Source organism: Arachis hypogaea, chromosome 15, assembly GCF_003086295.3.
Source record: "Arachis hypogaea cultivar Tifrunner chromosome 15, arahy.Tifrunner.gnm2.J5K5, whole genome shotgun sequence".
NCBI classification, from domain to species: domain Eukaryota; kingdom Viridiplantae; phylum Streptophyta; class Magnoliopsida; order Fabales; family Fabaceae; genus Arachis; species Arachis hypogaea.
Window position 1 is genome coordinate 43,738,335 of NC_092050.1, and position 21,905 is coordinate 43,760,239.

At 38.2% G+C, this 21,905-nt stretch overlaps 2 non-coding genes across 2 annotated transcripts; one reads left to right on the forward strand and one right to left on the reverse strand.

Annotated features, from left to right (window-relative positions):
- The first annotated feature begins 371 nt into the window (after nucleotides 1–371).
- LOC112753106 (small nucleolar RNA R71) lies at nucleotides 372–479 on the forward strand. The gene has a single exon (XR_003177504.1). It is a non-coding gene; the product is annotated as a small nucleolar RNA R71 (small nucleolar RNA).
- A 13,876-nt stretch (nucleotides 480–14,355) lies between these two features.
- LOC112753795 (small nucleolar RNA R71) lies at nucleotides 14,356–14,463 on the reverse strand. The gene has a single exon (XR_003178161.1). It is a non-coding gene; the product is annotated as a small nucleolar RNA R71 (small nucleolar RNA).
- Between the last annotated feature and the right edge of the window lie 7,442 nt (nucleotides 14,464–21,905).

Below are 21,905 nucleotides of genomic sequence, written 5' to 3' on the forward strand. Positions count from 1 at the left end.
GTGTAATGGCTATATTCAGCACAGATTCCGCAAATTCTTTGTGGGACTAGTTGTTGGTTTTGCTGTGGTGGAGGAGGTTGAGCTTGCTGAGCTTGTTGATTCAACTGCATTTGCTTCAGCAAGTTGGTCATTTCACAGATGCTTTAAGTCAAAGCAGTAGTCTCTCTACTAGAAGATACTTCTGCAACAGCTTTTGAACGGCCTTGCTTCTGTCTGTGGTTCCTAGTGGATTCAGCTAAATCACTGATCAATTGCCAAGCTTCATCAGTGGTCTTGTACTTCTTCATAGACCCATTGCTGGCACTTTCAAGTGTGGTCTTATCTTGGGGCCTCATACCCTGTGTAATATAGCTGAGTAGCACGATCTTGTCAATCATGTGATGGGGGCATGCTTCCAGAAGATTATTGAAGCGCTCCCAGTATTCAAAGAGAGTCTCATTGTCATCCTGAACAATTGTGGAGATATCCTTCCTCAGTTTATCAGTAACTTCAGATGGAAAGAATTTCTCCAGAAACTCCTTTCTGAGTGTATCCCAGTTGGATACATTTGCTAGAGGTTGAGTGTAGTACCACTCTCTTGCTTTTCCCTCAAGAGAAAATGGAAAAGCTTTCAGCAAAATTGAAGTTTCATTAGTGCCATCACGCCTGACAGTAGAACAGGCTGCCTGGAAATCTCTCAAGTGCTTGATAGGCTCTTGAGCAGGTAGGCAATGAAACTTGGGCATCAAATTTAGCAGTGCGGTCTTTATTTCAAAATCTGTAGCTACCGCTGGATGATGCGCTTGAAACGGTTGCATTGTAAAATTAGGTGCTCCTTCCTCCTAGATGGTAACTCTCCTAGCTGCCATGTTTTCTGCACGTAAAACAACCGAATCAGTAGAACGGGGGCTGGTTTCTTCCTCAGATTCACTTTCAGATCCGCCCTCAGAGTGGGCTAACTGACGCTGTTTTCACCTTATTCGTGAAATTGTCCTTTCAATTTCAGGATCGAATATTAGCAAGCGTGGATCAGGAAGTGAACGCGTTATTTGACGGAAGAAACATGCAGCTCATAGTAGCAAAATAAAATAAAATGCAAATAAATAAATTCTAATCAATAAAATTAGTACTCTATTGCAACTCCCCGGCAACGGCGCCAAAAATTGATGAGACGCAGAAGCTGGTGAATTAAAAATTATTAAAATGGTTACGTTGCAAGTATAGTTCTTAACTCACCGAAAATCTGCCTATCAATTTAGAAGTATGTCACAGAGAGTTTGAATTAAAAATTACTGGGAGTTTTAAGTCCCAGGTCGTCTCCCAACGAGTTGCAGAAAAGTGTGCTATCTTATTAATCAGATGTTCAAAGAAGTTGCGTTAAGTAAATTGGAATTTAAATTGAGGAAATTTAATTAATATGAGTAAAAGCCTTGACTGGGAGTTGATTGGTTGGAATTTCTACTATTGATGGAGTGATTGTAAGATTAATTTATAATTAATGGTTGTTCTGTTTGGTTATCCTTTACTAGGTAAGGGAAAGTCAAACAAGTTGGAATGCCAGATCTGTTCACAAGTTGCAACCCACTTAGTTCAAAGGGATTGGCGTTGGTGACAGGATAGCAATCCAACATTTAACCCAATTACAAATTTTTCCTTCAATCCTTCCAACTCAAGAGTTCCTTTTAATCAACTCCCCATCAAGTAAAGAAACTACTCACGCATTGTAAATAATAAATCCATAGCACATGAAAGGGAATTAAAAGAAGACATGATTATTGGAATTGAAATTGAATTAAAAAGAAATAATCCTTGCATTAATTAATCATAAAAGTATTTAAATAACAAAATTGAACAAAACAAAGAACATGGAAGAATGAAACCAAGTTAAGAAAACGAACTAGAATGACGAAGTCTTGATGATGAAATAACTTTTCTCAATGTTCCAATGCTAAGATCAATTGAAAAATAAAAATTCTAAAACCTAGAGAGAAAATCCTAAGAGAGTAAAACTAGATCTAAAAACTGTCTCTGAATGAATGTGCTGTTTGTTTCTGCATATTTTCTGACTCTAGTCTGCTGTTTCGGACCGAGAACTGGGTCGAAATAGGGTCCAAAATCGCCCCCAGCGAATTCTGCAGATTATGTAGATTGCACATGTCACGCGATCGCGTTATCCATGCGGAAGCGTCACTTGCGCTTTTCCTCGCCACGCGTTCGCGTCGTCCACGCTACCGCGTCGCTTGGGCTTTCCAATCCGCGCGGCCGCGTGAGCCATGCGGCAGCGTCGCTGCGATTTGCTCTCCTTCGCGCGGTCGTGTGAGCCATGCGACCACGTCACTTCTCGCTGGTTATCTCCTCAAATTCTTGTGTTTCTTCCATTTTTGCTAGCTTCCTTCCCAATCTCCAACTCATTCATGCCCTATAAAATTTGAAACACTTAACACACAGATCACGGCATCGAATGGAATAAAGGAGAATTAAAATTAAATAATTAAAGTCTCTAGGAAGCAGTTTTCAAACATGTAATAAATTCCGGAAAGAAATCTAATATGCATGCTAATTTAATGAATAAGTGGGTAAGGATCATGATAAAATCACATAATTAAACACAATATAAACCATAAAATAGTGGTTTATCAATTATCAATTCTCTATAACCATTTGAATCCGCCTGACTGAGATTTACAAGGTAACTATAGGTTGCTTCAAACCGACAATCTCCGTGGGATCGACCCTTACTCACGTAAGGTTTATTACTTGGACGACCCAGTGCACTTGCTGGTTAGTTGTGCGAAGTTGTGACAAAGTGTGATTCACGTTTGAGAGCACCAAGTCTTTGGCGCCATTGTTGATGATCACAATTTCGTGCACCAATGATCATCTTGAATCATAACACACATTAGGATTAGTTTTAGTCTTAGTTTTAGAGAGAGAATGTCTCACTTCTCTCTAGGATTAGAATTAGGATTAGGTTTAGCTCAATAATTTAGATCTAGATTTCAATTCAAACTTTCTTTTCTTCTACCTCTCAATTCTATGTTGTTACATTCATTACTTTTCTATTGTTGTTATTACTTCCTTCTATTTTGTTTATAGATCTACTCTTGTTCATTCTATTTTCTTTTAATGCAATTTGAGGTAATTCATAATAAATATGTTTCTTTTGATTGTTGTTATTAATTCCTTGCAATAAGTAGTTGTTAGATTTCATTGTTGTTACCAATTTACTTTGCTTCCCTTCTATGCCTTCCAAGTGTTTGATGAAATGCTTGGTTGGACTTTAGTGTAGATTTTGTTCCTCTTGGCCTAGGTGGAGTAATTAGTGATGCTTGAGTTATCTAATTCCTTTGTTGATTGATAATTAGAAGTTGCTAATTGATTTGGATACCACTAAAGCTATTCTTTCCCTTAGGACTTGGCTAGGACTTGTGGAATCAAGTTGATTCATCCACTTGACTTTCCTCTATGGTTAGAGGTTAACTAAGTGGTAGCAATGTATAATTTATGGTCACAATTGAGGAGGATAACTAGGATAGGACTTCTAGTTCTCATATCTAGCCAAGAGCTTTGTTAGTTGTTAGTTCATTTTCTTCGCCATTTATATTTCTTGTCTAAAATCTCAAAAACCCCAAATATAACTCATAACCAATAACAAGACACTTTATTGCGATTCCAAGGGAGAATGACCCGAGGTTCAATACTTCGGTTTATAAATTTAGGGGTTTGTACTAGTGACAAACAATCTTTTGTATGAAAGGACTATTGCTTGGTTTAGGAACTATATTACAACGAGCTTTCAATTGTGAATTCTAGACCACACAAAATTCCGTTCATCAAAATGGCGCCGTTGCCGGGAAATTGCAATGGTGTTATGTTATTGGTTATTGTATATATGTGAATAGTGTGAATATGTTTGCATTTTGCTTGTTTCTAGTTTTTATTAGATTTATTTTGTTTTTCCACCATGAACTCTCACTTTGGCTATGAGTTTGGTCCTAATTTTGTTGTAGGAAATGTGGACTTTAATGACAACATGTACCAAGGATGGAACACTTCAAGATGGGAGGAGCCTCCGGGAATTGATCACTCCTATTGGCAACAACCTCCAGATGCTTATAGGTATAATCACCATCCTAATGCATGTCAATTCAATGGCTATGGTGACTCTTTTTGTGACAATCAACTACCACCATCATATGCCTATAACTCTTATCCTCAACATGAACCTGAACCATTCTCACAAGCCTCTCATTACCAAACACCTTCTTATGACCACATCCATTGTATGACCAATCACCCATACCATACTCTTATGACCATTATGAGCGAGAACCTTTGGAACCACCACAACCTTATCAAGACTACTATGAAGTACCACCTCAATGCACACCATCTCCATACCCTTACCAAGGAGAACCACCTTCCTACTATGAACCCTCTCTCCAAAATGATGAACCCTCTTATCCACCCCAAGGCCCAATAGATGACTCTCTCACATTGCTACTTCAAGGCCAAGCGGACATGCAAAGGAATACTCTAGAGTTCGTGACCAATTTGACCAAGGTAGTGAACACTTTAGCCTACCAATATTTGAATACTCAAGGTGTCTCCATGACCACATGTGGAAAACCAAAAGAAGACCAAAGCATGAGATAGAGATTGGAAAATCCAGTGGAGAAGAAGGGAGAGTGGAATTTTGTGTTAGAATAATTGGAGAAGCCTATGGTTATTGAAGAAAGAGGAGAAGTGGTTGAAGATCTAGGAGATGCGGAACCACCATGGATGACTCAACAACCTTTGGAGCATATCAAGATTGAAGAATATAAAAAGGGTGATCAAGAGATGGATTCAATCATCAATGATTTCCTATCAAACATTGAGTCCTCTTCCATTGGACATGGAGTTGAAACTATAGAAAAATGTGCACAACCTCCCATACCCTTGGTGAGCAATGGGAAAGAGAGCGAATCGAAAAAAAACTACCAAGGGGACAAAGTTGAATTGGTGTATATCGAAATTGAAGAATATGAAGAGGTTGATCAAGAAACGAATTCATTCATCAATGAATTCCTATCCAAAATTGAATCACCTCCCATTGGGCAAGAAATCGAAGTTCTTGAAGACAACACCAATCTAAGTGATAAAGGGAAAAAGGTTGAAATTGAAGAAGCTTGTGAAGAGGTGAAAATATCCAAAGAGGAGCATGAGGAAGTCGACCTTGCATTGTCTAAGTGTGGGGAGGCTTACCTCCCTAAATCACCCTCCAACATTCCATTCAAGTGGGTAACACCCTTACCCTTGGGCCTCACTTTCTCACTTGACTATGGCTTGCTTGAAAATGATGGACAACTTAGAACTCTTTGTGAAATTAAGAGTAGAAAGGAGTTGTGTAGTGGTTGGAAGTTTGGAATCAAGCTCATTGAGGTCAAAACTTCAAAATGTGGGAGTTATGATTGGGAGCATGCTACTTTGTGTTGGTCTAGGAAGAAGTCTTGCTATGCTACAGAGAATTCTTCATGTTCTACTCGTCAACCACCCGGATGGAAAAAACATGACAATCAACTAGAAGATGGGTGCGAAAATAAGATATGGGATCCCGGATCGAAACATGAAGACCAATTAAAGAAGCTCATATCTTGGGTGGAACTTCATCCAAACTTGGTGAAGAAGGTTGGAATTTCTGTCAACCATTTGAGGCCCATAAATCCTTGGAAAATCAAGGATGAGTACAAGCATAAACCACCATGACAAGAGCTTCCCAAAAGTCCAACTTAAGGACTTAAACCAAAATTGCTAGGTGGGAGACACCCCACCATGGTAAACTCTTTCCACCCTCTTGTAGATTTGATTAATAAGTGATTTGAGTTGCCATTGTAGGTAGTTTCTCCTCTTTATGTAGTTTTATCTTAATTTCTTGGTTGTTAGTTGCTTAAAGTGCAAGATATGTTTGTTTGCACTTGAAATTTTTGTTCAATTTGCATTTCAGTTGATTTTGAGCTATGGGTAGTGTTAGGAAGATTTTTGGCGGTTTGTAATAGTCTTTTAAAAAAAAAAGACGGTGAAGGACGCGCGCGCACGCGTCCATGAGCGGATGCAGCCCATAGATTTTCCAGAGAGTTGGGCCTCTCTTGTGCGAATGTTAGGCTTTTAGCCCAACTCATTCCACGCGGACACGTGATGTTAGGATTTTTGCCAGTAAAGAATTTCATAAAAACAGTGGCGTTGTAGATATAGTCTCTAAACCGACAGAAATCCCTTCGTACAAACGTTTTGGTTGTTACAAGTAACAAACCCCTTTAAAATTGATAACCGAGTATTTAAACCTCTGGTCGTCTTCTCAAGGATTTGCAGGGAGGTGTTCTTATTATTGATTATGAAAAAGTGTGTTTTTGGGGAATGTTGAGTTTGAGCAATGGGCACAGATATATTTAAATGACAAGTAAAATAAATAAATAACTGTAAACTAAACTCTTGGCAAGGTAAGAGAAATTGGAAGTCCAGACCAAGTTATCCTTATCAATGATAATAAAAATTGAATCTTAATTCCACTTAGTCAACCTTTACTAAAGTAAAGGAAAGTCAAGGGACTAATTAGTTTGACCTTCGAATCCTATTTATTTCCAAAGAAAAGATTGGGATTATTGAAGTTCAATTCAATTGGCAAGATAACAATTAACAATTATGCTGTTGAGTTGGATAACTCCTGAGTTACTGATTTCTTAACCAAAACCAAAAGGGAAAAAGTAAATCTACTGGAATAAAAATGCCTTCAGATGTAAAGCAACAATAACAGCAATCATAAATTGAAATACCTCAAATAACATTAATTAAGAAAATTATATGTAACATGGAAGAGTTCATAAATTAAATAAAAATAAAGAACCTCGGATTGAGAGTCACTCCTAAAACTAAGAGAAATCCTAAATCCTAATCCTAAGAGAGAGGAGAGAACCTCTCTCTCTAAAAACTACATCTACTCCTAAACTTGTGAATATGAAGGCCTCCCTATGAATGGATTCAATCTCCCACTTTATAGCCTCTAACCTGTGTTTTCTGGGCCGCAAATTGGGTCGAAAACAGCCCGAAAATCGCTGGAGAAGAATTCAAACACGCTGATTTTCGTCACTGCGATGCGGCCGCATGAATCACGCGGTCGCGTCACCTAGCATCAGGGGAACTATAGCATATTATATATCAAATCGAAGCCTCGGACATTAGCTTTCCAACACAACTAGAACCGCATCGTTTGGACCTCTGTAGCTAAAGTTATAGCCGTTTGAGTGCGAAGAGGTCAGGCTAGAAAGATTAGCAATTTCTCCAACTTCTTGTATTCCTTCCACTTTTGCATGCTTCTTTTCCATCCTCCAAGTCATTTCTGCCCTATAATATCTGAAAGCACTTAACACACATATCAAGGCATCTAATGGTAATAAGAGAGGATTAATAATAAGCAATTATAAGATCAAAGAAGCATGTTTTCAATCATAGCACAAAATCAGGAAGGAAATATAAAACCATGCAAATAGTATGAATAAGTGGGTAAAGAGTTGATAAAAACTACTCAAATGAGCACAAGATAAACCATGAAATAGAGGTTTATCAACCTCCCCACACTTAAATACTAGCATGTCCTCATGCTAAACTCAAGAGAAGCTATAAAGATGAAGAGGAATGGTAGAATGTATGAAATGCAATCCTATCTATATGGATGCAACTAAATGTGAAATGCTTCTACCTACTTGGTTAAAAGTAAATCAAATTCTCCAAGATAAATACAAACCAATTTCCACTAATTCAAATCGTACAATAAAAAGCAAGTAAACTTGTAGGAAGATAGCTCATGAAAGCAGGAAACATAGAATTAAGCACTGAACCCTTACTGGTAGTGTATATCACTCTAACTCTCAAGTGTCTAGGGTCAATCACTCTACTCTTCCCTAATCATGCTTTCTAAACTTTTTTCATCACCTAACCAATCAACATTATTTAATGTACCAATGCAAACATCATGAGGTATTTTCAAGGTTGTAATGGGGCTAAGGTAAAGGTGAGGATATATATATGGTTAAGTGAGGTATGAATTGAATCTTTAATTAACCTAAACTTTCACCTAACATACATATACTCTATATAATTCTAATTCATGCCTAGCTACCCAAAATTCCCACTTTTACATCACATACTCATGTATCAACTTTTTCTTTTTAATTTATCACATGTGCATTGACTTTTCATTAACTTAACATTGGGGTAATTTTGTCCCCTTATTTATTTATTTATATTATATATATATATATATATATTTTTTTTTTCTCTTTTTCTCTTTTTTTTTTTTTTATAAACTGAATCATAAAAGCAAACATAACTTATCAATGCACATGGATTCTCCATTATTTTTCTATTTTGGTTTTTCATGAGTAGGTTCCCAAATTCCCAATATTCAAATAAGTTATAAACATGACACATTCCCTTATTAACCCAAGTTCCCACAGTTTCCCCACACTTAGTTGATACACAATCTCTATCTTAAGCTAACCAAAGATTCAATTGGGATAATTAATTTGTTTTCCGCTTAAGGCTAGTGATGTGGTAAAATATAGAACAAATGGGGATTAAAAAGCTCAAAGTGGCTGACAAGGGTGATTTAAAGGGTAGGCTTATTTGGGATAAGTGAGCTAAAATTAAACAATGGCTCAATCATATGCAAGCATGTAAATACACTAAATAATGGACATATAGACTGAAACAAAGTAAAGATCACAATTATAGAGAAGTAAACACACAAGAATAAAATATTTATGGTTAAATAATGTAACCATATAAATAAGTTTAAATTTCACAGGTTGTGTGTTCTTTAGCTATAATTCATGTTCCAAATACAACTTCCAAACAAGTTTTAACATAAAAAAAAAAAATTTTCAATTTAAATTAGTGAAATTTTTCAAAAATAGAGTCCTAAAAAGAGATTTATTATTTTAACCAAGTAGTAACTAAATGCACAAAATCAAATAAATATGCAGATGCAACAATGAACAAAAAATAAGATTATTAGTGTTGAGAAGAAAGTACTAACCCACGGGGATCGGTATCGACCTCCCCACACTTAAAGATTGCACCGTCCTCGGTGTATGCTGAGATGTGCAGGTGGACGGGTTGTTCCAACTGATGCTTTTCTTCAAGGATTGTGCAGATGGATTTGTTTTTCTCCCCTTAAGAAGTTTTTTTTTTTGCTCCCTTCGTGGTGGCCATCCTGAAAGAAGAGGAAAAAAAAAGTAACCCAAAAATAAAGATAGAAAATAAATAAAATATGGGTGTTAATGCCAGATAATAAGGGTCTCAATTACATGGTAGCTACAACATGCAAATGAGAAAACAGTAGAAGCCATGGCATGCCAGTGGTATAAAATTTGTATAGGGGATGAGTGTGGGTAATGGAAGTATCAATACAAGCTCATGTCAATGCAAATGGAGTGCAAGTATCATAAAAGATTGGCATTGGCAGATAATTAATATCATCCCACAGTGTAAAACAAGTTACCTAAAATAAATTCAAGAAAAGATGTAACAGTTGAATAAAAAGTTTTTAATACCAATCGAAAAATAAAAAAAATACAGAAAAGAAAATAAAAATATGCACAAATTTAAAATGCAATGAATGAATATATGTAAGTAAAATAAAATGGAAGTGAAAGAAAATAAGAAAGGAAGAAGAGAGAAATAAGAAAAGATAAGAAAAAAAGGATTAGAGAAGAAAAGATAAGAAATTTGGCTGATTTGGATATTCTGTGCGCCGCTTGTGACGCGGACGCGTGAGTGACGCGGTCGCGTGGTGCGCGATAAGGTCAGGTGACGCGGACGCGTGGGTCACATGATCGCGTGGCCGGTTTTGTGCGATTGGCGCGAGTGCAACCTCGCAGTCGCGCAACTCTCTGTTCGAAACTCTTTTTGCCAAAAATTTGGGTGACGCGGTCGTGTGGTTGACGCGATCGCGTGGATGGCCTATTTCCAATATGACGCAGATGCATGGGTGACGCGTTCGCGTGGGAGGGCTTGGGCTTCCAGCACGAGTCCAGCCCGATTCCAGCTTAACCTTCGGCCATGCACCCTTGTGACGTCGATTTACATGGCACGCGGCCGCGTGGGTGACGCGGTCGCGTGGGAGGCCAAAGTTCCCATGTCACGCGGACGCGTCGGCGACGCGGTCGCGTGGGTCGATTCGTGCCACTGGCACGCCTCCAGCCACGCTCCAGCGTGACTCTCTGTTCGTTTTTTATTTTCTCCCCTCTCCTTGCAACGCGGACGCATCGCTGATGCGGTCGCGTCACGTAGCATTTTTTTTTAATCTGAAAAGAAAATGCAGAATGCAGTGTGATGAGCGGATAATTTATACGCTTTTTGGCATTGTTTTTAGTATGTTTTTTAGTAGGATCTAGTTACTTTTAGGGATCTTTTCATTAGTTTTTATGTTAAATTCACATTTATGGACTTTACTATGAGTTTGTGTGTTTTTTTGTGATTTCAGGTATTTTCAGGCTGAAATTGAGGGACTTGAGCAAAAATCAGATTCAGAGGTTGAAGAAGGACTGCTGATGTTGTTGGATTCTGACCTCCCTGCACTCAAAATGGATTTTCTGGAACTACAGAACTCAAAATGGCGCGCTTCCAATTGCGTTGGAAAGTAGACATCCAGGGCTTTCCAGAAATATATAATAGTCTATACTTTGCCAAAGTTTAGAGGACGCAAACTGGCGTTCAACGCCAGCTCTCTGCCCAATTCTGGCGCCCAGCGCCAGAAACAAGCTGCAAAGTGGAGTTCAACGCCCAAACTGGCACAAAAGCTGGCGTTCAACTCCAAGAAGGACCTCTACACGTGCAACACTCAAGCTCAGCCCAAGCACACACCAAGTGGGCCCCGGAAGTGGATTTATGCATCAATTACTTACTTCTGTAAACCCTAGTAGCTAGTTTATTATAAATAGGACCTTTTACTATTGTATTAGACATCTTTGGAATCATCTTCAGATCATCCTGGATTGTATTCTGATCCTATGATCACGTTTTAGGGGGCTGGCCATTCGGCCATGCCTGGACCTTTCACTTATGTATTTTTAACGGTAGAGTTTCTACACTCCATAGATTAAGGTGTGGAGCTCTGCTGTTCCTCAAAGATTAATGCAAAGTACTACTGTTTTCTATTCAATTCATCTTATTTTGCTTCTAAGATATTCATTCGCACTTCAACCTGAATGTGATGAACGTGACAATCATCATCATTCCTTATGAACGCGTGCCTGACAACCACTTCCGTTCTACCTTAGATTGAATGAGTATCTCTTATATCTCTTAATCGGAATCTTCGTGGTGTAAGCTAGAATGATGGCGACATTCAAGAGAATCCGGAAAGTCTAAACCTTGTCTGTGGTATTCCGAGTAGGATTCAATGATTGAATGACTGTGACGAGCTTCAAACTCGCGAGTGCTGGGCGTAGTGACAGACGCAAAAGGAGGGTGAATCCTATTCCAGCATGATCGGGAACCTCAGATGATTAGCCGTGCCGTGACAGGGTATCTTGGACCATTTTCACAAGAGGAGGGGATGTAGCCACTGACAACGGTGATGCCCTTGCATAAAGCCAGCCATGGAAAGGAGTAAGACTGATTGGATGAAGACAGCAGGAAAGCAGAGATTCAGAGGAACGAAAGCATCTCTACACGCTTATCTGAAATTCTCACCAATGATTTACATAAGTATTTCTATCCTTCTTTTATTACTGCATTTCGAAAACTACATAACTATTTTATATCCGCCTGAATGAGATTTACAAGGTGACCATAGCTTGCTTCATACCAACAATCTCCGTGGGATTCGACCCTTACTCACGTAAGGTATTACTTGGACGACCCAGTGCACTTGCTGGTCAGTTATGCGAAGTTGTGAAGATATGTTTAGACCATGGTTCTGTGCATCCGTTTTTGGTGCCATTGCCAGGGAATCAATTTCGAACAACAATTCACAACCTGAGTAACAATTTTGCATACCAAGTTTTTGGCGCCGTTGCCGGGGATTGTTCGAGTTTGGACAACTGACGGTTCATCTTGGTGCTCAGATTAGGTAACTTTCTTTTTGTTTTATTTTTAAAAATTTTTCAAAAAAATCTTTCAAAAATTCCTCCTTTGTTTTCGAAAAATTTTTTAAAATAAAAATGTTTTCAAAATATATTTTTCTTCAGAATTTTTAAGAATGAATTCTAGTATTTCATAAAGCATGTTGAAGCCTGGTTGGCTGTAAAGCCACGACTGTAGGGCATGTCAGGCGTGTCATGTCTGAGTTACGTACTAAAGCTTGGCTGGCTATTAAGCCATGCCTAACCCTTTGATTGGAGCTTTAGGCTAAAGAGCATAAGATTCCTGGAATTCATATTAAAAATTTTGGAATCCTTATTTTCCTTTTTCAAATAATTTTCGAAAAAAATACAAAAAAATTAGAAAATCATAAAAATCAAAAATATTTTTTGTGTTTCTTGTTTGAGTCTTGAGTCATGTTATAAGTTTGGTGTCAATTGCATGTCCATCTTGTATTTTTCGAAAAAATTCATGCATTCATAGTGTTCTTCATGATCTTCAAGTTGTTCTTGGTAAGTCTTCTTGTTTGATCTTTGCATTTGCATGTTTTGTGTCTTTTCTTGTTTTTCATATGCATTCCTAAATTCTTTATGTCTAAGCATTAAAGAATTCTAAGTTTGGTGTCTTGCATGTTTTCTTTGCATTAAAAATTTTTCAAAAATGTATTCTTGATGTTCATCATGATCTTCATAGTGTTCTTGGTGTTCATCTTGACATCCATAACTTTCATGCATTGCATCATTTTCACGTTTTTCTCTCTCATCATAAAAATTCAAAAATAAAAAAAAATATCTTCCCCTTTTTCTCTGATAAATTTCGAAAATTTGAGTTGACTTTTTCAAAAATTTTTAAAATCTATTTATTTTTATGAGTCAAATCAAATTTTCAATTTAAAAATCTTATCTTTTTCAAAATCTTTTTCAAAAATCAAAACTTTTTCATTTTTCTTAGTTATTTTCCAAAATTTTAAAAATATTTTTCAAAAATCTTTTTCTTATTTTTATATCATATTTTCGAAAATAACATCATCAATTAATGTTTTGATTCAAAAATTTCAAGTTTGTTACTTACTTGTTAAGAAAGATTCAAACTTTAAGTTCTAGAATCATATCTTGTGATTTCTTGTGAATCAAGTCATTGATTGAGATTTTAAAAATCAAATCTTTTTTAAAAACTAATTTCTATCATATCTTTTCAAAAATATCTTCTTATCTTACCTTTTTCAAAAAAGTGGTTGCAAAATATCTTTTCTAACCTCCTAACTTCTTATCTTTTCAAAATTTGTTTCAACTAACTAACTAACTTTTTGTTTGTTTCTTACCTTTTTCAAAACTACCTAACTAACTCTCTCTCTCTAATTTTCGAAAAAATCTTCCCTCTTTTTCAAAATTTCTTTTTAATTAGACTAATTATTTTATTTTTTATTTGAATTTTCGAAAAACTACTAACCTTTTTCAAAAAACTATTTTCGAAAATCACTAACTCTTTTTCAAAAATTATTTTCGAAAATTCTCTCCTCCTCTCATCTCCTTCTAATTATTTATTCACCTACTAACACTTCTCTTCATCTCACATCACTACTCTTATCCTTAACCCTGTGTTTGGATTCTTCATTCTTCTTCACCCCTATTCCTTTTCTTCTTCTACTAACAATAAGGAACCTCTTTACTGTGACATAGAGGATTCCTCTTCTTTTCTTGTCCTCTTCTCTTTCTTATGAGCAGGAACAAGAAAAAAGGCATTCTTGTTGAAGCTGATCCAGAACCTGAAAGGACTCTGAAGAGAAAACTAAGAAAAGCTAAATTACAACAATCCAGAGACAACCTTATTGAAAATTTCGAACAAGTAAAGGAGATGGCAGCCGAACCCAACAACAATAATGCAAGGAGAATGCTTGGTGACTTTACTGCACCTAATTCCAATTTACAGGGAAGAAGCATCTCCATTCCTGCCATTGGAGCAAACAACTTTGAGCTGAAACCTCAGCTAGTTTCTCTGATGCAGCAGAACTGCAAGTTTCATGGACTTCCATCTGAAGATCCTTTTCAGTTCTTAACTGAATTCTTGCAGATATGTGATACTGTTAAGACTAATGGAGTAGATCCTGAAGTCTACAGGCTCATGCTTTTCCCTTTTGCCGTAAGAGACAGAGCTAGAGTGTGGTTGGATTCTCAACCTAGAGATAGCCTAAACTCTTGGGATAAGCTGGTCAAGGCTTTCTTAGCCAAGTTCTTTCCTCCTCAAAAGTTGAGTAAGCTTAGAGTGGATGTTCAGACCTTCAGACAGAAAGAAGGTGAATCCCTCTATGAAGCTTGGGAGAGATACAAAGGACTGACCAAAAAGTGTCCTTCTGACATGCTTTCAGAATGGACCATCCTGGATATATTCTATGATGGTCTATCTGAATTGGCTAAAATGTCATTGGATACTTCTGCAGGTGGATCCATTCACCTAAAGAAAACGCCTGCAGAAGCTCAAGAACTCATTGACATGGTTGCTAATAACCAGTTCATGTACACTTCTGAGAGGAATCTTGTGAGTAATGGGACGCCTATGAAGAAGGTAGTTCTTGAAATTGATACTCTGAATGCCATATTGGCTCAGAACAAAATATTGACTCAGCAAGTCAATATGATTTCTCAGAGTCTGAATGGAATGCAAGCTGCATCCAACAGTACTCAAGAGGCATCTTCTGAAGAAGAAGCTTATGATCCTGAAAACCCTGCAATAGCAGAGGTGAATTACATGGGTGAACCTTATGGAAACACCTATAATCCATCATGGAGAAATCATCCAAATCTCTCATGGAAGGATCAACAAAAGCCTCAACAAGGCTTTAATAATGGTGGAAGATACAAGTTTAGCAATAGCAAGCCTTTTTCATCATCCACTCAGCAACAGACAGAGAACTCTGAACAAAATACCTCTAATTTAGCAAACTTAGTCTCTGATCTATCTAAGGCCACTGTGAGTTTCATGAATGAAACAAGGTCTTCCATTAGAAATTTGGAAGCATAAGTGAGCGGATAATTTATATGCTTTTTGGCATTGTTTTTAGTATGTTTTTAGTAGGATCTAGTTACTTTTAGGGATGTTTTCATTAGTTTTTATGTTAAATTCACATTTCTGGACTTTACTATGAGTTTGTGTATTTTTCTATGATTTCAGGTATTTTCTGGCTGAAATTGAGGGACTTGAGCAAAAATCAGATTCAGAGGTTGAAGAAGGACTGCTGATGCTGTTGGATTCTGACCTCCCTGCACTCAAAATAGATTTTCTGGAGCTACAGAACTCAAAATGGCGCGCTTCCAATTGCGTTGGAAAGTAGACATCCAGGGCTTTCCAGAAATATATAATAGTTCATACTTTGCCCAAGTTTAGAGGACGCAAACTGGCGTTCAACGCCAGCTCTCTGCCTAATTCTGGCGCCCAGCGCCAGAAACAAGCTGCAAAGTGGAGTTCAACGCCCAAACTGGCACAAAAGCTGGCGTTCAACTCCAAGAAGGACCTCTACACGTGCAACACTCAAGCTCAGCCCAAGCATACACCAAGTGGTCCCCGGAAGTGGATTTATGCATCAATTACTTACTTCTGTAAACCCTAGTAGCTAGTTTATTATAAATAGGACCTTTTACTATTGTATTAGACATCTTTGGAATCATCTTCAGATCATCCTGGATTGTATTCTGATCCTGTGATCACGTTTTAGGGGGCTGGCCATTCGGCCATGCATGGACCTTTCACTTATGTATTTTTAACGGTAGAGTTTTTACACTCCATAGATTAAGGTGTGGAGCTCTGCTGTTCCTCAAAGATTAATGCAAAGTACTACTGTTTTCTATTCAATTCATCTTATTTTGCTTCTAAGATATTCATTCGCACTTCAACCTGAATGTGATGAACGTGACAATCATCATCATTCCTTATGAACGCGTTCCTGACAACCACTTCCGTTCTACCTTAGATTGAATGAGTATCTCTTATATCTCTTAATCGGAATCTTCGTGGTGTAAGCTAGAATGATGGCGGCATTCAAGAGAATCCGGAAAGTCTAAACCTTGTCTGTGGTATTCCGAGTAGGATTCAATGATTGAATGATTGTGACGAGCTTCAAACTCGCGAGTGCTGGGCGTAGTGACAGACGCAAAAGGAGGGTGAATCCTATTCCAGCATGATCGGGAACCTCAGATGATTAGCCGTGCCATGACAGGGCATCTTGGACCATTTTCACAAGAGGAGGGGATGTAGCCACTGACAACGGTGATGCCCTTGCATAAAGCCAGCCATGGAAAGGAGTAAGACTGATTGGATGAAGACAGCAGGAAAGCAGAGATTCAGAGGAACGAAAGCATCTCTACACGCTTATCTGAAATTCTCACCAATGATTTACATAAGTATTTCTATCCTTCTTTTATTACTACATTTCGAAAATTACATAACTATTTTATATCCGCCTGACTGAGATTTACAAGGTGACCATAGCTTGCTTCATACCAACAATCTCCGTGGGATTCGACCCTTACTCACGTAAGGTATTACTTGGACGACCCAGTGCACTTGCTGGTCAGTTATGCGAAGCTGTGAAGATATGTTTAGACCATGGTTCTGTGCATCCGTTTTTGGTGCCATTGCCAGGGAATCAATTTCGAACAACAATTCACAACCTGAGTAACAATTTCGCATACCACAGTGTTAATATGATTGTGATGCAAAACTCCAGGTTCAATAAAATAAAATAAAACTCAAAAACAAATAAAACTAAATAAAAATGAAAAAGGAACGATCATACCACGGTGGGTTGTCTCCCACCTAGCACTTTTAGTTATTGTCCTTAAGTTGGACATTTGGGGAATCCTTTGTTATGGTGGCTTGTGCTTGAACTCATCCAGGAATCTTCACCAATGTTTGTAATTCCAGTAACCTCCGGGGTCCCAAACTTGGCGCAGAAGGCCTTCAAGTAAGTTAAAGCAAGTGACAAGGCCCAAAGAGTGTTGATTGCCAGAATGGATTCCGGGGTCCCAGACCTTGCCTTTGCACCGTCTCTGTTGGGATCTGTATTTTTTCAACTGGGTGATAAGTAATTTGAATTCTCACTACAGCTACCAAACAGCTTCCTAGACCCATTCAGTTGAGCTTTACACCAACCTTTGCGTTTAAACTTAAAGCTTCCAACCATGATGAACCTTGCAGGACAATTCTTACCACTGGCCATCTTCCTCTTACTCTTAATGCCACAAAGAGCTCTAAGTTGACCATCCGTCTCCAGTAGCCCATATTCAAGTGGGATTAGAAAGCTAAGGGATATGAAATTTACCCATTTGAATGTTGTGAAGGATGATGGCAACTTAGGGGGAGGTATTTTTAATGAAATTGCAAGCTCCACTCCCTTGTTCTCTTCTCTGATAATTACCACCTCTTTGCAAGCTTCTTTAATTTCAACCTCTTCCTCTTGGTAGCTTTCTTCCAATTCAATCTCCTCTTTATTGCTTTCCAAGGGCATGGGAGGTTGTGATTCTTCTTCCTGAATCTCCATCTCTTGATCAACCTCTTTCAAGTCTTCAACTGTGATATGCCTTGGAGGTTGTACACCCTCCTCAGCATCAATTTCAAACGTCTTGAAAGGGGGCTCTATGATTGGACTTTCCCATGGAGGTTCTGCATCTCCTAAGTCTTCAACCAATTCTTCTTCTTCAATAATTCCGGCTTCCTCTACTTGTTCCAGTACAAAGTCATGCTCCGTACTATTCACTGGAGTTTCTAGTTTCTCCTTCATACTACGTTCTTCATTAGATTGTCCACATGAAGCCATGGGGGTTCCTTGAGTATCCGAACGTCGGGAAGCTAATTGACTCATTATTACTTGCTCCAACTGACGAATGGTTGCATGACATCGATCCACTGTTTCCTTGAAACGATCCTTTGTCTCTTGATGCACTCGACTTTCATAAATAGGGTCATAGTGCTCTTGGATTGATGGATATGGAGATGGTGAATATTGAAGTGGTGGTTCTTGTGAGTAATTGGGTCGGAATTGGGGTGGTTCTATATATGGTTCATATGGCTCATAAGGTGGTTGGTATGGTGGTTGAGGGTTAGGGCCATATGGAGGTGAATGGCGGAAAGGGGCTTGTGAGTTTGGTGGTCCAAAGTTATGTTGAGGAGAGGATTCATAGGCATATGGTGGTGGTTGTTAATAATCAAAAGAGTGCTCACCATAGCCATTGCCTTGATATGCATCACAGAATGGTTGTTGATAGTCCATTGGAGGTGGTTGTTGCCATGAGGGTTGATTAAATCCTTGTGACTCCTCCCATCTTTGGTTCTTCCAACCTTGATGCCTGTTCTCATTATAGTTTCCATTCCTAACAACAACATTGGAATCAAACTTGAAGCGAGAGGGGTGAGAATTCATAGTAGCTAATAAAAAATTAAAAACAAAAATAAAAAAATAAATTTAAATTAAAAGGTTATTTAAATTTTGAATTTGAAAAATAAATTTTGAATTTTAAATTTTTGAATTTTGAATTTTTGAAATTTGAAATTTGAAAATTTTTAAATTTGATTTTTAAAATTTGATTTTTGAAATAAGATAAGATAAAACAAAAATTTTAAAATAAAAACCAATAACCTCTTAACTTAAGAAAAAGCAAAAATAAAAAAAAAAAAAATAAACAAGCAAAAATAAAATATTTACAATAACCAATAATAAGGCACACATTTGCAATTCTCCGGCAACGGCGCCATTTTGACGTTAGGATTTTTGCTAGTAAAGAATTTCATAAAAACAGTCGCGTTGTAGATATAGTCTCTAAACCGACAGAAATCCCTTCGTACAAACGTTTTGGTTGTCACAAATAACAAACCCCTTTAAAATTGATAACCGAGTATTTAAACCTCGGGTCGTCTTCTCAAGGAATTGCAGGGAGGTGTTCTTATTATTGATTATGAAAAAGTGTGTTTTTGGGGAATGTTGAGTTTGGGCAATGGGCACAGATATATTTAAATGACAAGTAAAATAAATAAATAACTGTAAACTAAACTCTTGGCAAGGTAAGAGAAATTGGAAGTCCAGACCAAGTTATCCTTATCAATGATAATGAAAATTGAATCTTAATTTCACTTAGTCAACTTTTACTAAAGTAAAGGAAAGTCAAGGGACTAATTAGTTTGATCTTCGAATCCTATTTATTTTCTAAGAAAAGATTGAGATTATTGAAGTTTAATTCAATTGGCAAGATAACAATTAACAATTATGCTATTGAGTTGGATAACTCCTGAGTTACTGATTTCTTAACCAAAACCAAAAGGGAAAAAGTAAATCTACTGGAATAAAAATGCCTTCAGATGTAAAGCAACAATAACAGCAATCATAAATTGAAATACCTCAAATAACATTAATTAAGAAAATTATATGTAACATGGAAGAGTTTATAAATTAAATAAAAATAAAGAACCTGGGATTGAGAGTCACTCCTAAAACTAAGAGAAGTCCTAAATCCTAATCCTAAGAGAGAGGAGAGAACCTCTCTCTCTAAAAACTACATCTACTCCTAAAATTGTGAATATGAAGGCCTCCCTATGAATGGATGCAATCTCCCACTTTATAGCCTCTAATCTGTGTTTTCTGGGCCGCGAACTGGGTCGAAAACAGCCCAGAAATCGTTGGAGAAGAATTCAAACACGCTGATTTCCGTCACTGCGATGCGGCTACATGGATCACACGGTCGCATTGCCTAGCATCAGGGGAACTATAGTATATTATATATCAAATCGAAGCCCCGGATGTTAGCTTTCCAACGCAACTGGAACCGTGTCGTTTGGACCTCTGTAGCTAAAGTTATAGCCATTTGAGTGCGAAGAGGTCAGGGTGGACAGCTTAGCAATTTCTCCAACTTCTTGTCTTCCTTCCACTTTTACATGCTTCTTTTCCATCCTCCAAGTCATTTCTGCCCTATAATATCTGAAAGCACTTAACACACATATCAAGGCATCTAATGGTAATAAGAGAGGATTAATAATAAGCAATTATAAGATCAAAGAAGCATGTTTTCAATCATAGCACAAAATCAGGAAGGAAATATAAAACCATGTAAATAGTATGAATAAGTGGGTAAAGAGTTGATAAAAACCACTCAAATGAGCATAAGATAAACCATAAAATAGAGGTTTATCAATGCGCACAGCACGCGTGCGCGTCCATGCAATGTTGAGGGGACACGCACGAGCACGCGCATCGCGCTTGCGCGCCACTAGACCGGATGACCATGCACGTGGACGCACGCATTACGCGTACGCGTCCCTAAGCGGCTGGCACCAGCCCATACATTTGTCTAGAGAGTTATGCTGGTGTTGGGCCAGCACTAGGCCTTCAGCCCAACTCACAGCACGCGCACACGTACAGTACGCGTGCGCGTCCTTGCTAATTCCTCCAGTTATGCATGAGCGCACATGACGCTCCCGCGTCCATCCCAAAAATCTTCAATGCACGCGGATGCGCACTGTGCGCGCCTGTGTCGGTTCTAAAATTAGGATAACCCTAAGGCGCGACGAATACTCGCATAGACGCTCCCTTCCACCCTTCTTCTTCTCCAACGCCTCTCCTCAACTCCCTCTTCTCCCCAATCACCTCCGCCCGCCACGCCGGCCACGCCACCACCGTCGCCGCTTTCTTCCCTTCCCTTACCCCTGTTCTCTCTCTTCATCACTCATTCCTTCTTCCTCTCACTTCCTTACCCTCTCTATCTTCCCTCAACCGCCACCGCGCTGGCTCCTGCGGCACCGCCGTGGGGTCACTGCCGCCACCATCTGAGGTGGCCACTGTACTTCCGTTCTCCCCTCCTCCCTACTGCCTACCCCCCCCCATTCCATCCCTGGTCTGCTCCCAGGTCACTCCCCTGTTTCTCTTATTTCATTCTTTCTTCGTTCATTAGTTTACTGTTAATTTTTGTTAAATAGAATTTGAATTTTGATTGATAGGATAGATAAAAATTTCTGCTGTTAGGTAGTTAGGTTCTGGATAGAGGATTCTAGGCCCGATGATTGCGCCGTATCTATTTACCTAATTGTGCATATATTGATTGCTTGCTGAGTGGTGTTGATCATTTTGCTGTGATGCATTCTTCATACTTTGCTGCCTGCTGCATTTCTCATTTTCTGATTCTATTGCTGCTGCCTGGTTTTGTTCATCCCACTGATCATCATGTATACTGCCTTTTTGCTGCTGTTTGTTTATGCTTCTTGCCTTTTTGGATTCATATGGCTTTCCTGCTGCTATTTGCTGCCCGGAAACATCCAAATTGCTGCCGGAATGCTGCCAAGTTTTTTAGAAATTGCTTTGCTTTTAAACATGTTACCTATAATTGAACTTGTTGGCTTTAAATTTGTGGCTTCACCCAGCTACACCAAGTTCATTTCTTAGGTACTCTTGGGTCAGTTTTTTCCATCTTTCCTATGTTTCCTGTGACTTGCTTTGAACTATTCCATGTTTCCATTTTTCAAAATTACCGAATGCCTTTATCTTGTGCTTCACTCCTCATTCGGTTTATCTTGCTATTTTATGGAAATGGTTCATGAATTAGCAACGATTGGTGCATTTTTCTTGTGTAACTCATTTCCACTCAATGTATTGCTCTCTTGGTTGGTGTTACACTACATGCATTTCAAACTTACAACATCAATTTTTGCAAAACCGATGGCCAAAGAATTGACTGATGACTTGTTTCAATTAATTGCCTTTCTTGCAATTCCATATTTCATCTTCAATGACTGCACTTCTCTCATGTATGTGAACATGCTTGTTGTAC